Genomic DNA, 16,767 nt, shown 5'->3' with positions numbered 1-16,767 from the left:
GACACTGACTTTGATGAATGCTGGAAACGTTATAAAATGGCCCTTAACTAACAGGATCTATGAGAACTTTGTTGATGTACTGGGGATGGTGTGTGGAGCTGGCCATGCCACATCATGGGTTCTCTAGGCCTCGCTTTTCCTATTTGCCCGAAGGTTGCAAGGTCTCTCTGCATGAAGGGATCTGTTCTTATCGAGACTCCTTAGTGCAGACTATTCAGATATAGATGGTCTCATTTTGAATGGGTTATAGTCAGTGAGTTCCTGGTAACCCCACATGAGGTTGTTCTATCCATTGAATAGGGCATGTAGTTATTTTAATGCGAAGCGAAGGAGAATTAGGGACCTAGATCTGATACATAGTTGATTGGGTAATCGAAGAGGTTTAAAAATTACAAATGATGTTGAGTTCAGGATGTTTAGGTCTTACTTTGGATGACTGCATGCATATGTGTTATAACTATATGGAGGAGGGGTGGGCCTGCTTGTTTGTCTATGTTGTTGACAGCTAAGGGTTTACTGTTCGGGGTGGGCATTGTCACAAGAGGGTTTTGCGTTCTCAATTTTAGCCTTTGTGTTGTTTGTGCATTCTTCCCTTTATCCTAGAACAGGTTACGTTGACTTAGAAATGATGGCTAGTGCTAAACATCTTGGAATGTGAACGGCATTAACAACCCTCTTAAAAGGAAGAAAATCCTTGCATCTATATATAAAAGTCAAAATGTGCCTGTGGTTTTGTGGCAGGATTTGTGGGTTTGTGGATTTGTGGCTTGGCGAAGCGTTGTTCCTTATACAAACATTTGGAAACCCCGGCCACTTCCCCCGGATTTCAGCAAAAGTAAAAATGTGTTTGTGGCCTGCTGACGAAGCCGTAAACCATGTGCACCGGGAAGGGAAACAAAAAATGTACGAGAGGAGAATGGACCTGAGAGGAGAAGACTAAGGCAGGTAGCATTCCAGAAGTTTCCACATTTTTGCAGCATCAGGTGAAATTATTTTTCTGAGATGGTGCCTGCTGATGAAGCCGTAAACCATGTTCACTGGGAAGGGAAAGAAAACATGTTGTTTCTCAACCGGTCCAGACCCGCAGGCAGCCCACACCACAGGGGACCACCCATCCCCCCTGGCCATGCCCCACAGGCAGCCCACACCATGGGGGACCACCCATCAGCCCTGGCCATGCCCCACAGGCAGCCCACACCATGGGGGACCACCCATCAGCCCTGGCCATGCTCCGCAGGCATCCCGTCACCCCTGGCCCTGCCCCGCAGGCAGCCCACACCACAGGGGACCACCCATCACCCCTGGCCAAGCCCCACAGGCAGCCCGTCACCCCTGGCCATGCCCCGCAGGCAGCCCAAACCACAGGGGACCACCCAACATCCCTGGCCATGCCCTGCAGGCAGCCTGTCACCCCTGACCATGACCCGCAGGGAGCCCGTCACCCTTGGCCATGCCCAGCAGGCAGCCCAAACCCCAGGAGACCACCCATCACCCCTGGCCATGCCCCACAGGCAGCTCACACCACGGGGGACCACCCATCACCCCAGGCCATGCCCTTTAGAAAGCCCATCACCCCTGGCCAAGCCCCGCAGGCAGCCCTCACCACAGGGGACCACCCATCACCCCTGGCCATGCCCCACAGGCATCCCACACCACAGGTGACCACCCATCACCCCTGGCCATGCCCTGCAGGCAGCCCACACCACAGGTGACCACCCATCACCCCTGGCCATGCCCCGCAGGCAGCCCATCACCCCTGGCCATGCCCCACAGGCAGCCCTCACCATGGGGGACCACCCATCACACCTGGCCATGCCCCGCAGGCATCCCGTCACCCCTGGCCATGCCCCGCAGGCATCCCACACCACAGGGGACCACCCATCACCCCTGGCCATGCCACACAGGCAGCCCGTCACCCCTGGCCATGCCCCACAGGCAGCCCAAACCAAAGGGGACCACCCAACATCCCTGCCCATGCCCTGCAGGCAGCCTGTCATCCCTGACCATCACCCGCAGGAAGCCCGTCACCCCTGGCCATGCCCAGCAGGCAGCCCAAACCCCAGGAGACCACCCATCACCCCAGGCCATGCCCCACAGGCAGCTCACACCATGGGGGTCCACCCATCACCCCTGGCCATGCCCCACAGGCATCCCGTCACCCCTGGCCATGCCCCACAGGCAGCCCACACCACAGGGGACCACCCAACACCCCTGGCTATGCCCCACAGGCAGCCCACACCACAATGGACCACCCATCACCCCTGGCCATGCCCCAAAGGCAGCCCGTCACCCCTGGCCATGCCCGGCAGGCAACCCAAACCACAGGGGACCACTCAACACCCCAGGCCATGCCCCGCAGGTAGCCTGTCAACCCTGACCATGACCCGCAGGAAGCCCATCACCCTGGCCATGCCCCGCAGGCAGCCCACACCACAGGTGACCACCCTTCACTCTTGGCCATGCCCCGCAGGCAGCTCAAACCACAGGGGACCACCCAACACCCCTGGCCATGTCTTGCAGGCAGCCCACACCGCAGGGAACCACCCAACACCCCTGGCCATGCCCCAAAGGCAGCCCACATGGCACCATGCACCTGCAAGCCCCGACTCATGACGCCCACCGGTGATGGTCACCTGCCAGCAGGCCCCGACTCATGTCCCCCCACCAGTGATGGGCACCTGCCAGATGGCCCAACTCATGACCCCCACCAGTGATGGGCACCTGCCAGCAGGCCCCGACTCATGTCCCCCCACCAGGGATGGCACCTGTCAGCAGGCCCCGACTCCTGACCCCCACCAGTGATGGGCACCTGCCAGCAGGCCCCGACTCATGACCCCCACCAGTGATGGGCACCTGCCAGCAAGCCCCAACTCATGACCCCCACCAATGATGGGCACCTGCCAGCAGGCCCCGACTCATGTCCCCCCACAAGTGATAGACACCTGCCAGCGGGGTACGCGAGTGCACTTTTCACGCGATTTGGCTGGCGTGAGCGGGGTACGTGTATTCCGGGGAACACAAGTGCGCTTTTCACACGATTTGGCTGTGGGGTGGCCCCTTCTCCCCCATGCCCCGCAGGCAGCCCATCACCACTGGCCATGCCCTGCAGGCAGCCCACACCACAGGGGACCACCCATCACCCCTGGCCATGAACCCCAGGCAGCCCACACCACAGGGGACCACCCATCAACCCTGGCCTTGCCTCGCAGGCAGCCCATTACCCCTGGCCATGCCCCGCAGGCAGCCCAAACCACAGGGGAACACCAACACCCCTGGCCATGCCCCGCAGGTAGCCCACATCATAGGGGACCACCCAACACCCCTGGCCATGCCTCGCAGGCAGCCCACATGGCACCATGCACCTGCAAGCCCCAGCTCATGACTCCCACCAGTGATGGCCACCTGCCAGCAGGCCCACTCATGACCCCCACCAGTGATGGGATCCTGCTAGCAGGCCCGACTCATGACCCCCACCAGTGATGGGCACCTGCCAGCAGGCCCCGACTCATGACCCCACCAGTGATGGGCACCTGCCAGCAGGCCCCGACTCATGTTCTCCCAACCAACACATTGTCACAACATTACTGCATGTAGCAAATGTCCGCCCAAATGCCACCCCACGCTGCCCCCCACAGTGCAACTCCACACCCATCCATTGTCCCCACTTCCCAGTACAGGCCCCATTGCATGTCATTCACAGAAGCGCACATGCATGCACCCAAAGACATGCCCGACATGGCCACACAACAGCGACACATGACTGAGGCAATGATGACTGACACATGAACAAAACAAATCAGAGCAGACAACACAAATATATGAACTGATGAAACTGTATTAAGAAACACAAATCTACCAAATGAAAAGCAACCATGACAACTACAAATATATTAATGTGAACTAAACAGAAATGCAAAATCCAAAAAATAGATGTGATCCAAAAGTAATAGCAAATCCTCAAAGTGGTCCATGTCCACAGTAACAAAAATCAGAATCCAAAGGAAAAATCAAAAAAACCCATTCCTTCATCGGTGTGAATAAATAGAAGAAAACAATCCACAGTACCTGAACTATTCACAATGAAACTCTGAGGGTCCATGATCCAAAACCAAAATGAAACTTACCAAAAAACCTACAAAAATACAACTATATACAAAAAGTGGAGCAATGTCCGTGGACTCCAAATAAAAAAAACAAACGAAGGAAACTGAAGCCTAAATAACTATATACAATGGCGGCAGACTAATCCTACGGCTCACCGTTCTTACCAAGAGTCTTGGCCAGGGCATCATCCAACTCCGAGTCTATGGCCCGGAGGCGGGACTGGGCTCTGTCCTCGAGGGCTTGCAGGGACTCCGACATGCTCTCCAGCAACTCCCTGCGAGTCTCCTCGAGAAGGTGTGCCCGCCTCAATGCCCGCTCCATGGAGTTCTCTACCCTGACCATGGTGAGCCATGCTGTCTCTGCCAGCCGCCGCTATGCATCCATTTACTGGCCCATCTGCTGCCACACGGAAGACACACATAGTCCAGGGTCCTCCTGCCCTTCGGCCGATGCCTGCCCTTGTGATGTTGTATGCCCCGAGTCCGGATGCCTTCTACATCGAGCCTGTTGCTGCTGCCTTGATGTCATCTGCCTGTCCCACCACGACTGGCTCTGGGACGCTGACAAGCCCCGGGGCTGTCGTGGACGTGCCCTGCTGGAAGTGGCCTGGACATCCTCCATTGCCAGGGATCCTGTTGCTTGGGTGACCACCTCTGCTGAACCTCTGACTTTCGACTGTGGCAGGGATGGGATCTCCACCAGCCTGACTGCGATGGGTGAGGCAGGTCCACAGGGTTCTCTGGTGGCAACTGGGCCAGAAGACGGCATGGAGGACGACTGGCGCATAGTGGGTGCAGAGGAGGAGAGGGTCGCAAGAGTGGCCAGCACATGGAGGAACCCTGCGACAATGGGCCATCCTAGCCATTTCACAGCTGTTTGTGATGATGTGCGTTGTCCTTCCTGGAATCAGGCACATCATCGCGCGTGTGCACATCGTGACACCGACTAGGACGGGCTCAACCCTGTCACGGATTGTCTCAGGTAGAGGAAGGTCAGTTGACGTGGAAACATCCTCTACCTGCAGACGTGTCTGGAATGAGGCATCCATGCTGGTGCAGAGTGATGCAGTCGCTGAATCAGGAACAGGATTATGCACCGGCACCTCCGCGGTGACCTGTGCTGCATCCTGCCCCTGCCCCTGACTGCACCACTTGCACCAGTGGAATCAACCCCACCAGGCCCCATGTGTGGGTCTAATACAGCCTCCTCCTCACCCACCACCGACCTGGATGTCTCTGCACTGTCTTCCGCATTGTCATGCCCCTGTGGGTGCACACCTGCCCCTTCCACTGTCGAGGAGCGCATTTCCAACCTTGGCCTCTTGGGCCTCCCCTCGGCAGTTGCGGCCATAGTGGCGGACGCGGCACCCGTGCCCTCGCTCCCGGAAGATGGCATAACATGGGAGGGTGACTGGGCTTTGCGTCTCCGGCCGGTGGAGGCTTCCCCGCCACTTTGCTCCACAGCACCGTCTCCGGCCTCTTCTTCACTCACCGCTGTGGAAAGGGAGACATTGAACACAAGCATCAGGGTACTGAACGTAAGTCTGCTAGACACAAAGCAAATGCACATGAGTGGCATTGTCGTACGTAATAGACATCATCACCTTCCACAACACACAGGTCCTTGCAAGCAACACACATGCACATACACCACCGCACAGTCATGCATCTGTCCGTGTCCACCTCCCATCACAGTGCAATCATGGACAGCTAGGCCACAACAATCAATGCATGCATCGAGATGTGCATGTGTCATGCATCCATGGCTTTTCCCAGTCACACACTCACCACTCACTAACACGCACATGTACACCATGCATGTACATGAGGGTGACATCAGCATCCATGATTCACACAACATACATGGCCAGGTACAGACACAGGCATGCAATCATGTGTGCGTCGTCACCTGCAGGTGCACATCATGCATAGCAACACACACACCATTGTCGTTGCACATGCTTGACCGGACTCACATGCTTCACTGTCATGTCCCTGCACACAGACATCCATACATGGGGCATGCCAGACATACGTCCAAGGTGCGCACAGCTGACACACCTCAACAAGCTCTACGCTGGAGATGAACACATGGACACTTACCACTCGACTACGGACGGGTCTCCATCTCGAGGACCTGGTGGTGAAGCGCTGGATTTATGCGCTCCAGGACCCTCATCTGGATGTTGGTCAGCTTGTCCCGGCACCCCACTTCTCCACGAGCTTCAACGAGGTGCTGGGCCTTCCTGAGGGCCCTGGACCTGAAGTCCTCCCAGCGCTTCAGGACACGGTCATAGTCGCGGGATGCCACCCCCTCAGCGTTGATGGCATCTATAATGTCCTTCCTGATCCTCCTCTGTCCATCCCTGTCGAGGTGCGAACTTCAGAAGAAAACATCATAATTCCCTGGGACTCGTTCCACCAGGATGCCAACTTCATTTTCAGTGAAGCTGGCAGCCCTCCGCCTCTCTGACTGGGGGTTGCCACTGGCCCCAGATGGTGGTCAGTTGGATATGGCAACCCCCGAGGCAGGTGTGAGTGGGCAACTAGGTCCTGTGGTTGGGCTGTGGAGTGATGGTACACCAGTCGGGAGTCTTCTGGGTCAGCAGAGGTGGTCTCAGGAAAAGGATCCCTGGCTATGGGGTAAGCAGTTCGCTGTTCGTGCTTTTCGTGGAGACCGACCATGCGTGTTTCTTCTTCTTGTGGGTTCACACGCGATTACTTCACAGTGCTTAAAGTTTGTACTTCTTGTTTTGGCAGGGGAGCTGCCTACGCGCAGACGCGTGTGTGTTTGTCTTTTCCATGCAAGGCGGACAGTTAGCCGCGCATGCTTATTTTTCCCACTGTGGTTGCCCCTGTGTGTCGCGCACCCATTTTTGAGGACAGAGTAGCCCGCGCATTCCACGTGTACGTATTTTTAGTGTCCCTGGATGCCACAGCATACTGCGGGAGGTTTATTCCACGCACATGGGCTACTGGGGGTTGCGTGCAAGTTTATTATCATGTTTTGGGGTGCCTGAGCATTGCGTGACCCGTCTTCTATCACCAGGGGTCACAGACAGCCTTGCAGGAGCACAGGGGTGTGTCTAACATCACGTACCCTGCCCCCTTCACCCCAATTACCCAGGACAATTGTTGTGTGCACCTCCCATTGGCAACATACCATCTGTGTCATGGTTGGGAGGCCACCAAAAGGCGGCAAAGCTGGGTGACCTCCCAAGGCTGGGTGTGGTAGGGCACGTGGCCGGGGTGGCCAGGGAGTCCAAGCAGGCCAAGATGGATGTGGAGGGGGACGTGGACAGGTTTTACCACCGGGGCAGGATGTCCAGCAACTAGCTTGGACAGCCATGCCACCACCCAAAGCGCCTCAGGGAGATGATGATGCTGCTGCAGTCATCCCCAGCGCACATCTGACCCCACAGGCAATGTCATCTTCTGGCAGGCGCCACCAAGTGGCAGAAGGTGCAGCTGTGGCAACTACCACCCAGGCTCAGGGTCAGCCAGCGCAGGCTGCCTTGCCACAGGACTCCCAGGCAGATTTTCAGGGCAGGAAGGCCCAGCCACATGTGTCCAAGGTAGCTGTGACCAAGGCACATGTTCATGGGGCAGTTTCGACATCTGCTGCCCCAAGCAGCCATGTGGTGGGAGCTGCATGGGCAGATGAAGCCGACACTACCTCGGCAGTGAGTCTGCCAGCCAGGACTGTGTTGGTCACAGCCCTTGGCACTGAGGCAGTTGTGCTACTGGGTCCTGGCAACAGCACCAAGCAGCCAATCACACAATCCAGGCCTTCCGTCCTCATGCCAATTCCTACTCCCATTGGCCAGTCCACCATCGCCACTGCCCCAACTGACCAGAGCTGCATTTGCCTCTCAGGGTCCGCACAACCGGCCAAGAGGAGGAAGTGTGCTTCTGCGCATGAGGCTGGGACCCCAGACACTGCATCAGCCACCGGCACGGCAAGGAAGAGGCCTTTCAATAAAGTGGAGCTGGACTTCCTTGTGGACTACATGTCGGCACACAACCGCGGTATGCTGGTGGTCTCAGGTTGCCATTCTATGCCTGCCCAGCGTCAGGTCCACTGGCAGTTCATTGCAGATGGTGTTAATGCAATGGGATATGAGAGGTGCGCAGCTCATGATTGCTACAAGTGTTGGACTGACCTCCGACGCTGTGCAAAACAAATGCGGGCCTCTAATTACTCCCTGACTCTGGTGACTGGCAGTAGGCCACAATCAGAGGAGGATGAACTCAATCCGCACAAGGAAATCGATGCGGAGTTCATCGATCGGGGACAGATCCAGCGAGTGGGAGAGATACTGGATTATGATGCAACGTCCGGTGAGTCTTGATGCGTGTGTGTCCAGTGTTTTGCTTGTGTGATGTGTTTTGTGCGATTGTGTTTTGTGCGATTGACTGCCAGTTCAGACTATGGGCCTGATCATGACTTTGGCGGTAACTCAGGACTTCAGCAGTAATACCGCCAGCGTTACCGCCAAAGTCGTGATCAGTCCCTATGTATTAATGAGTGATATGTGTGACACATGCAATGCTTTACTGATGCCTGCTTGTCGCCATGCAGTCTGCATGCCGGACATGTGCTTCCCACAGGGGCAGTCCTCATCACCACACATGCATCCTACTTACATGCAAGTCACTCGCCAGCCTCTCCTGTCCATGTACAGGCTCACTGACATGTTTGCATATAGCCTGTAGTGTAGTTCCACCTAACACTCAGCCTATGTCGTCACATGACTGACGGCTATGTGTGGTCACCCTGCAAGCTGCTCCCCCTCACGGGCATGCTTCCTTGCCTCTCCACCACCTTGCTGCTCACTGTCTCAATGGTACTGGCGGTTTCCGTGTTGGACTACTGCAATGGCCTGTTCTCCTTTCCTGTGTACATGCACACTCCCCTATCCAACCCTGCCATACCTGTGCTGTGGGGTACATCCTCTGTCCTTGATGCAGGGTGTCTCACTTGGATCGTGCAGATGGCACAGGCTCAGAGTGCACATGAGTGTTCATTCATGGACCGTTGCAATCCCTGCAAGCCCCTATGGGTCCGTGGCAGGCTACTCATTGGACACATCTCCAGTACTTTATCTGTCTCATGGTATTTGCTCATCCATGTCATGCTAACTCAGGGTAACTTTATCATCATGCACATGTTTATGGTTCCTTTGTCTGTGTCGGGCACAGGCCTCCCTCTGTTACAGCCACCCTGTTTCCAGGTGACTGTTGTGGTTTCTGTCTGCACAGATGTACTTGTGATGGTTCCTCATGTGTCCTGCTTTCTGTCCCCCTCTCATCTGCTGTAGTCTCAGTTGTTTCAGATTATGCATTTGACACCTGCAAACACTGTCTGCGACTTCACTGTACTGTGGTCGAGCCATTTAGAGCCATGCACTGGCTCCCTGACATTGCCCGGTGGGGGTGAGAGGGGTGCAGTGAATCCCTACAACCCAGTGCCAACACTTTGCACATGATGACTGCACTTGCCCTTACAGTGTCGTCATGTCACAAGATGGACATCACTACATTTCTGGTTCTGTTGATAGCTGAGGACATGTGCTGCACTGCACCCACGCACTTCTGAACCATGTTTCACCCTTCAACATGCCTATTCACTTGTGTGTTGTCAAAGTGACCTGGCATGTATGTATCCATTTGCCTCCCTTCACTGTATTTCAAGGCACTTGCCTTGTTGCATCCTGTGACACATGTGCTCTTATTGATATTAATATTATTGTGGTGTATGTTGACATGCATTTTGCATGTGTCATGGACACTTCTATTTGACTTACTTCTGTGGCTATTTGGGAATTGTGCCATGTCTATCCTATGTGCCATCTATTTGTTGACATCTGTAATTTTTGGCAAAGATATAGGCCTGCCAGAAGGTTGTATGTGATGCAGTTGATATGCAACATGCAGTACATGTGTGGGTTTCACATTTGACACGCATCCATGTCTGCTTTCAGGGTCCCTTTCCATTTTGTTGTCACTGCATGCATGCCAGAGTTTGTGTCGTGTGTGACATGGCTGCCTCATGTGTTGGCCCTCAATATTGTGTTGTATATGTGTGTGGTATGTGCTGCTGACATGTGTACTCATGTGTTTATTTTTTTTTTTTACAGGTGATGATGCACCAGAAGCAGTGGCGGAGGAGTTGGCAGACAGGGTGGAGGATTCAGGTCACCAACCATGCACCAGTGGTGGTCGTGGGGTGGTAGGCCACGAACATCCCTCGGTGCTCCAGGCCATACTGTCCAGGCCTGCCTCTGGGTACGGCTCTGAGGATCTCTCTGACTCTGATGTTGAATTGGATGCTCATGAATCCATGCCTTCGACGGTGGGTGATTCTGCAATGGATTCTGTTCTGTCCGCCACACCTGTAGTGGGGGTTGACCCCTCAAGGGGCCAGCCAGTGTTGGTATGTCAGCCTGTGGTGGTTACGGGTGCAGAGTCACACTCCACACCAGTTGCTCCTCTTCCTGGGGCAGCAGATCGACGGGGGAATGCAGTCCTGTAGCCACAGGCTGTGCCAGCACAGCAAGGACCACGTCTCCTTGGGCCCCGCAGGCGTGGTGCCCAGCAACGCGGTGGCCGTGCGCCACCCGCGAACACTGGGTGGGTGCAATCCATGTATGCGTTTGCACAGCAACAGGGGGGAGCAATTGAGATGTTGGCTCGAGGCATGGAACGTGTGGCTGATTCCATTCTCCCCCTTGATAGGCAGGTGTGGCTCCAGCAGCAGGCAACGCAGTCCACGTGCCACTCACTCAGGCTGGGCATGGCGGCGTCCAACAGGGCTGAACTGGTGGCTCTGCGCTCAGCTATTGCTGCTGATGCACAGTCCAACAGGGAAGCCCTGAGGGAAGATTACTCCTCCCTGAGAAGTACTCTGGCTGCTCTCATCATGGCTCAGGATAGACGGGCAGAGCAGAGGATGGTGCAGCTGGAACGCACCCTCTCGGCTGAACTCCATGCAGGTCCGTCCGTCACGTGAGTCCTCCCTGGCAGAACTCTGTGTTACACGTGAGGTGGTGCATGGGGACATCCGTGTCATATTCATTCAGAACCAGGCTCACCAGGCCTGTATGCTTGCTGCTGTGGAGGGGCTTGCTCGGGCTATGCGTGGTCAGGCACCTGTGCCACAGGCCCCTCCTGATGTACAACCAGGGGGTGACGACGACCTATCTCTCACTCAGGTCATGCCGTGAAGACCATGAGCCCATAGAGGAATTTTTTTTTTAGTTTAGTCTCAACATCGACACATGTGGCCATTTTTATTTTTTGTCTATTGTGCATTTATGTTGCAGTGTGGTGCTATGGCATCCACTGTGTGTTCCGGCTGGGCCCATACAGGCTTGTCTCGTGTTTGTGGATTTCAGTCCGGACACATATGCCACTCCTGCTTCCCCTTTCCATGGGCTCGCAAGGATGTCACAGTGTGACAGTAATTTACACAGGGGCATTGGACTTCCGTCATATCTGTAGTCCGTCTGAAGTTCAACTTGTGTATACACGCCTAGTGGGGATTCATGATGGTTTCTCCAGCGCATGGTTGGACTGCATTTTAGTGGGTATATTGTTGACTGTGCATGATTTCATTCTGCTAATTCATGTATTGCCTTGACTGTATACATTGTTGATGCACTTCATGCTGTATGCGGTCCCATGCCCCCTTTAGCTGTCGAGGCCACTCTCATTATGGTAGGGGGACGTGTGGTGGCAATGTCACATTGAGGCACTTGTGCTATGGTGTTTACTCACTGTCTGACGTTGTCACTGTTGGGTCCTGTGTTCATGATGTGTTATGCGGGTAAATTGATAGTCCTGTGGTGGCTTTGCTTATGATGTGTCACAGAATCAGCAATATGTTTCCGTTGCAGATGTGTCCACTGCAGAGTGGTTAACATGGAAAATGTATGCTACACTGTGTGTTCATGCATTTCCCATGCTAACATGTATTGAATCGGCCTGCAAACACCCTCCCCACAACACACACAACACACCCCCAACCCCACCCCCACACCAACATCCACCCACCCACACACTACTTGCCTTCTCAGACATGCTGTGTCCCTGCTGCACATGTTCACATTGACTTTCATGATCGTGAACTGGCGCCGCTGGCTAATTTTTTTCTTTTATTTTTGTATGCAGCTGCAGGGGTTTTCAGGCCACTATACTGTGTGGTGTAGTGAGTAGGGTGTTGCGGGGGACAACCCTGCAGCACCCGCATTTTTGTTTCTTTTTTGGGAATGCATGCCACCAAAGGTTCGAGGTTTTGGTGTTCAGGCCTTTGGTGGCATGCATTCATGTACTTTTAGTATAGGTTGGATGTTTTTGCTCACTCTTTTCTTCAGAGTGCATGCCTGAGGGGATTGTCTGTGGTCTGTTTCCATTTGTAACAGTGCGATTTGTGACAGCTGTGTCATGTGTGTTGATATTTTTATTGAGGTTTTCACATTGCATGCCATGGCATGGTGTGTGGGGGTGGGTGACCTGGGGTTGAGGGTGGTTTAGGTGACATACCAGCATTTGGATGTGCTATTTTGCATGGGGGGTTTGGAATCTGTGGCTTGCATGTGTACCTTTTGGCCACACAGGATTGTGTTTGTTTAAGTAGCTAGGGATGCACACAATGCTGCAATTCCAAGGACACATTTTCAGGGTGTTAAGGTTGTGACAGTTGACTGTCCCTTTGTCATTATCGATTGTCACCTGGAATGTGCCAGGCCTCTGTGCACTCCGCAGGGGGGGTAGTTTAGGTGAAAAATGTAGCCACAAGCTGGGTACGGGCTGCCTCGCCATGTGCCCTTTCCCCTCCCATGCGCAGCGGCCGTGCGTGTGATTGAGGTTATGGGGGCACCACCATGTCCATCGGTATGCCCCGCCGGATTGCAACGTTGTGCAGGACACATGCTGCCACAATGATCCTGCACACTACTGAGGGCGCATATAGTAGCTGCCCACCAGAGCAGTCAAGGGAGCGGAAACATGACTTCACTTCAGCACTCCGAATGTGCGCTCCACTATGCCCCGGTTTGCAATATGGGCTGCATTGTATCTTACCTGGGGTGGTGTGGTGGGGTTCCATATTGGCGTCATCATGTGGGTGCTCAGAGGGTAGGCACTGTCCCATGGGGAGGTGATAATGGTTGTTATTAGTTGGGTTTCTTTATTTGTCTGTGTGTGACATGCATGCATGTGAACAGGCATTTGTACTCATCAATGAGCCATGTGTTGCCATGCCTCCCAGCTTCCATGGCCCGGTGTAGGGATGACATTCTGACTATGAAACTGTCATGGGTGGACCCAGGATAGTTTGCATAGACAGAGGCGATGAATCCCTTGGCATTGCATAGAACCTGCACGTTTATGGAATGCCAGTGCTTGCGGTTGCGATAGATGTGCTCAGTGGCCCTAGGTGGACGTAGGTCCACATGGGTGCAATCAATGGCACCAAGCACTCTGGGGAAGTGTGCCATCCTGTAAAAGTCCTGCACCAGGGCCTGTCTTTCTGCAGGTGGTCTGGGCATGTATATGTGCCTGCGGACTGAGGGGTGTGTAGTCATGATGGCCAACACCTGGTGTAGGCAGCATGACTGCATGGCCTGTGAGACGCCCCCACCTATGGCAGTTGTCTGCTGAAATGACCCAGTGGCCATAAAATGCAGGACATTGAGCACCTTTTCCAAGGGGTTGAGTGCTTGGGAGCACAAGGTGGATAATGTGAGGTCATTCTCCCACTCAGTGACCAGGTCTAGGATGATATGAGGTGCAAACCTATATCTGCCATAGACCTGGTCATCAGGCATCCCAAAAAGGCTGGTCCTGGGTAAGAAAATGCAGGGCCTGGCTATCCTCCTCCTCCTGCGGTGTCCCACGATCACTGCTGCGAGGAATGGGACATTCAACGTAGCTGTATATGCTTGCTTGTTTTTTGTGTGCACGTTTATGCTGCGCCGAGCCGCTTTTGCCTGCTCTCGCGTGGCAGGCGTGTTTTCAGCTTTGTGCGTCTTTTGGCGTGCGTGGGTTTGCCCTGTTCAATTCCATGAATTTGTGTTGTTAGCGTGTATGTGGGCGTTGCAAGGGTTTCACTGCTGTACTTCCCCCGTTACGCCCACATTTTCGCGTGTTGTTCCCCATTCTGCTGTTCAGCCCCCTTTTTAGGTGTGTGCGCTGGAAGTTGTGCGCCTTCACTGGGCGACTCACGCACAGCTTTCAGGATGTCGCTGTGACGTGTGCGCCTTGCGCGGATTCAGCGCAGATCCCACTCTGGATAGTGACCGGAGGGTACTCTGTATAGTACTTAATTGCAATAGTTGATATTTGGTTTCAACACAAAGGGAGAAATGGATCGTAAATTGTCACTAGGGGACTTCGGAGAAGGACCAAGTGGACAGAACCACAGTGTACCTTGTAATGTAGGAGTTCTTGGTGCTTGACAGGGTTGAGTCGGTTTCAGGGTGCTTTGCAGCTTCTGCGACAGAGTTCAAGACGGGAGACAGCGGCGGTATCAGGCAGCAGGCAATTCAGCGAGCGAAGCTGGATGGACGGCTGAAGGCTTGCCTACATGGCGGCTCGGTGTCAGGAATCGTAATCTCAGTGATGGTCAGCGGTTCTGAAGCACTGGTCGAGGCGTCATGGGCGGCTTTAGCATCTGTGGCGTAACAACAGTCTGTGGTGCAGTCGATTGCAGCTCGAGCGGTTTGCTTAGCTCGAAAATGTCTTTTAAGGCGGACGTCGGTAGGTGCTTGTCGATGCACTCCTACTTGCTTCTTCACTGGGCTTGTGTTGTCCTTTATGGCGGACAGCTCAAAACTGTGCAGAGTGTTGCAGGCAGCTGCCTTGTCCTTGGTTTGGTTCAGAGACTCTCTGGCACTTCCCACTTAGGAAGCTTGGTGCAGAGCCTAGCAGGGCACGCTGTGTGCTGGCTAGGTATCGGTTCAGGAACTGCTGGAGGTTCCTCTGGATTTGGTATCTCCCTCTGTTCCCTCTGTTCCCTGGGAGATGTTTAGCGGTGGGATCTTGCTTCCCTCTTGGAGGTCCTGGCCTTTCTTTACTGGCGGAAGATTTAAGGCAGACTGTACCTTCAGCCAGGGTCCAATGATGAGTTCTTCTTTCTGCTTCTCTGTTAAAGCCAATTGGAACACAGGGATTGGTGTAGGCTAAACCTACCTCAATAAACCATTCCTGGGTCCCCACCAATAATCTCCTGCATCCGTGAGGCCATAACCAGAGAAAAGGTAAAGCGGTGGGGACGAAAACATGTATTACTAAGTCCCACCTGTCTTCCTGTCTGTTGTTGATGAAAGATAAGTGGGCAAAACCCTCTTTTTTGTAAACGGGTGCCTGACTCTAGAGGGTGGGTACAATGAGAGAGAGAAGTAGAGTCAAAGGCTACCCTAACCCAAAACATGACATGGGGTCACAAAATTGCAGCGGAGCTAGATAGTTACTAGCTTAAAGGACAAAAACACCTTGTGATACAAAAAATATATCAAAGATTTTTTTTTAAATTTACACTAACAAAAAAGACATAATTACAAAAAGTGCCGTGGCACTGAAAGTATGCATCATTGAGCACATGGTAATCTGCACATTCGTGGGTTAGTAGGCAGAGTGATAAAGTTATTACATGTATTGCTTAGGATCACAATACGTTCAACGAAAGAAATTCCTCTATGGCTCATGGTCTTCACGGCATGACATGAGTGAGAGATAGGTCGTTGTCGTCACCCCCTGGTTGTACATCAGGAGGTGCCCATGGCATATGTGCCTGACCACGCATAGCCTAAGCAATACATGTAATAACTTTATCACTCTGCCTACTAACCCACGAATGTGCAGATTACCATGTGCTCAATGATGCATACTTTCAGTGCCACGGCACTTTTTGTAATTATGTCTTTTTTGTTAGTGTAAATTTAAAAACATTTCTTTGATATATTTTTTGTATCACAAGGTGTATTTTCCTTTAAGCTAGTAACTATCTAGCTCTGCTGCAATTTTGTTACTCCATGTCACGTTTTGGGTTAGGGTAGCCTTCGACTCTACTTCTCTCTCTCTTCCTGTCTGTTGTGCATTAAAAGGTCCCTCAGGTAATGGAGCTCTCTGTGGTTCCTGATCAAAGCAGCAGGTCTCCCTTGAAGCTGCAGCGAGACCACACTTTCTGGCTCATTTAAACCACATACTCATACCTTCTGAATGGGGTCCCCCTGTAGGGACGACTACTGTAAACACGGAGTCCCAGACATGACAAATCACTGTCAATTGATACTGAGGGCGGGAGCTGGCTTCAGGTTGACACAGTGCATATGAAAGGGTGTTGGGGTTTCCTATCTCCTTTACTAGCCTATTTGGCCAGGCCCCATGTGGGCCTGTTTGAATTAAAATCTTGATTAGTATGTGAATGCTGCCAACAGCTACAGGGCTCAACAAAAGGACAGGGCAGATCCATGGAGCCATTCTAGGTTAATTAAGCTGGCCATTGCAGGAGGAAGGTTTTGCCCTCCCCCTTTCGGAGATGCATTGTGTACTCCACCTGTCAGATCCCAACTAAATATGACAGGAGAGCACTACACCTGTAGGCTGTGTCCACCCAGAGTACACGGGTCTATGCGTATGTCGTGCGGTGAGCATAGGAACA

Source organism: Ambystoma mexicanum, chromosome 3q (genome assembly GCF_040938575.1).
Source record: "Ambystoma mexicanum isolate Mex_15411 chromosome 3q, UKY_AmexF1_1, whole genome shotgun sequence".
Taxonomy (NCBI): Eukaryota; Metazoa; Chordata; class Amphibia; order Caudata; family Ambystomatidae; genus Ambystoma; species Ambystoma mexicanum.
The sequence above is the reverse complement of the archived record's forward strand: the minus strand, read 5'-3'. Positions refer to the sequence as shown.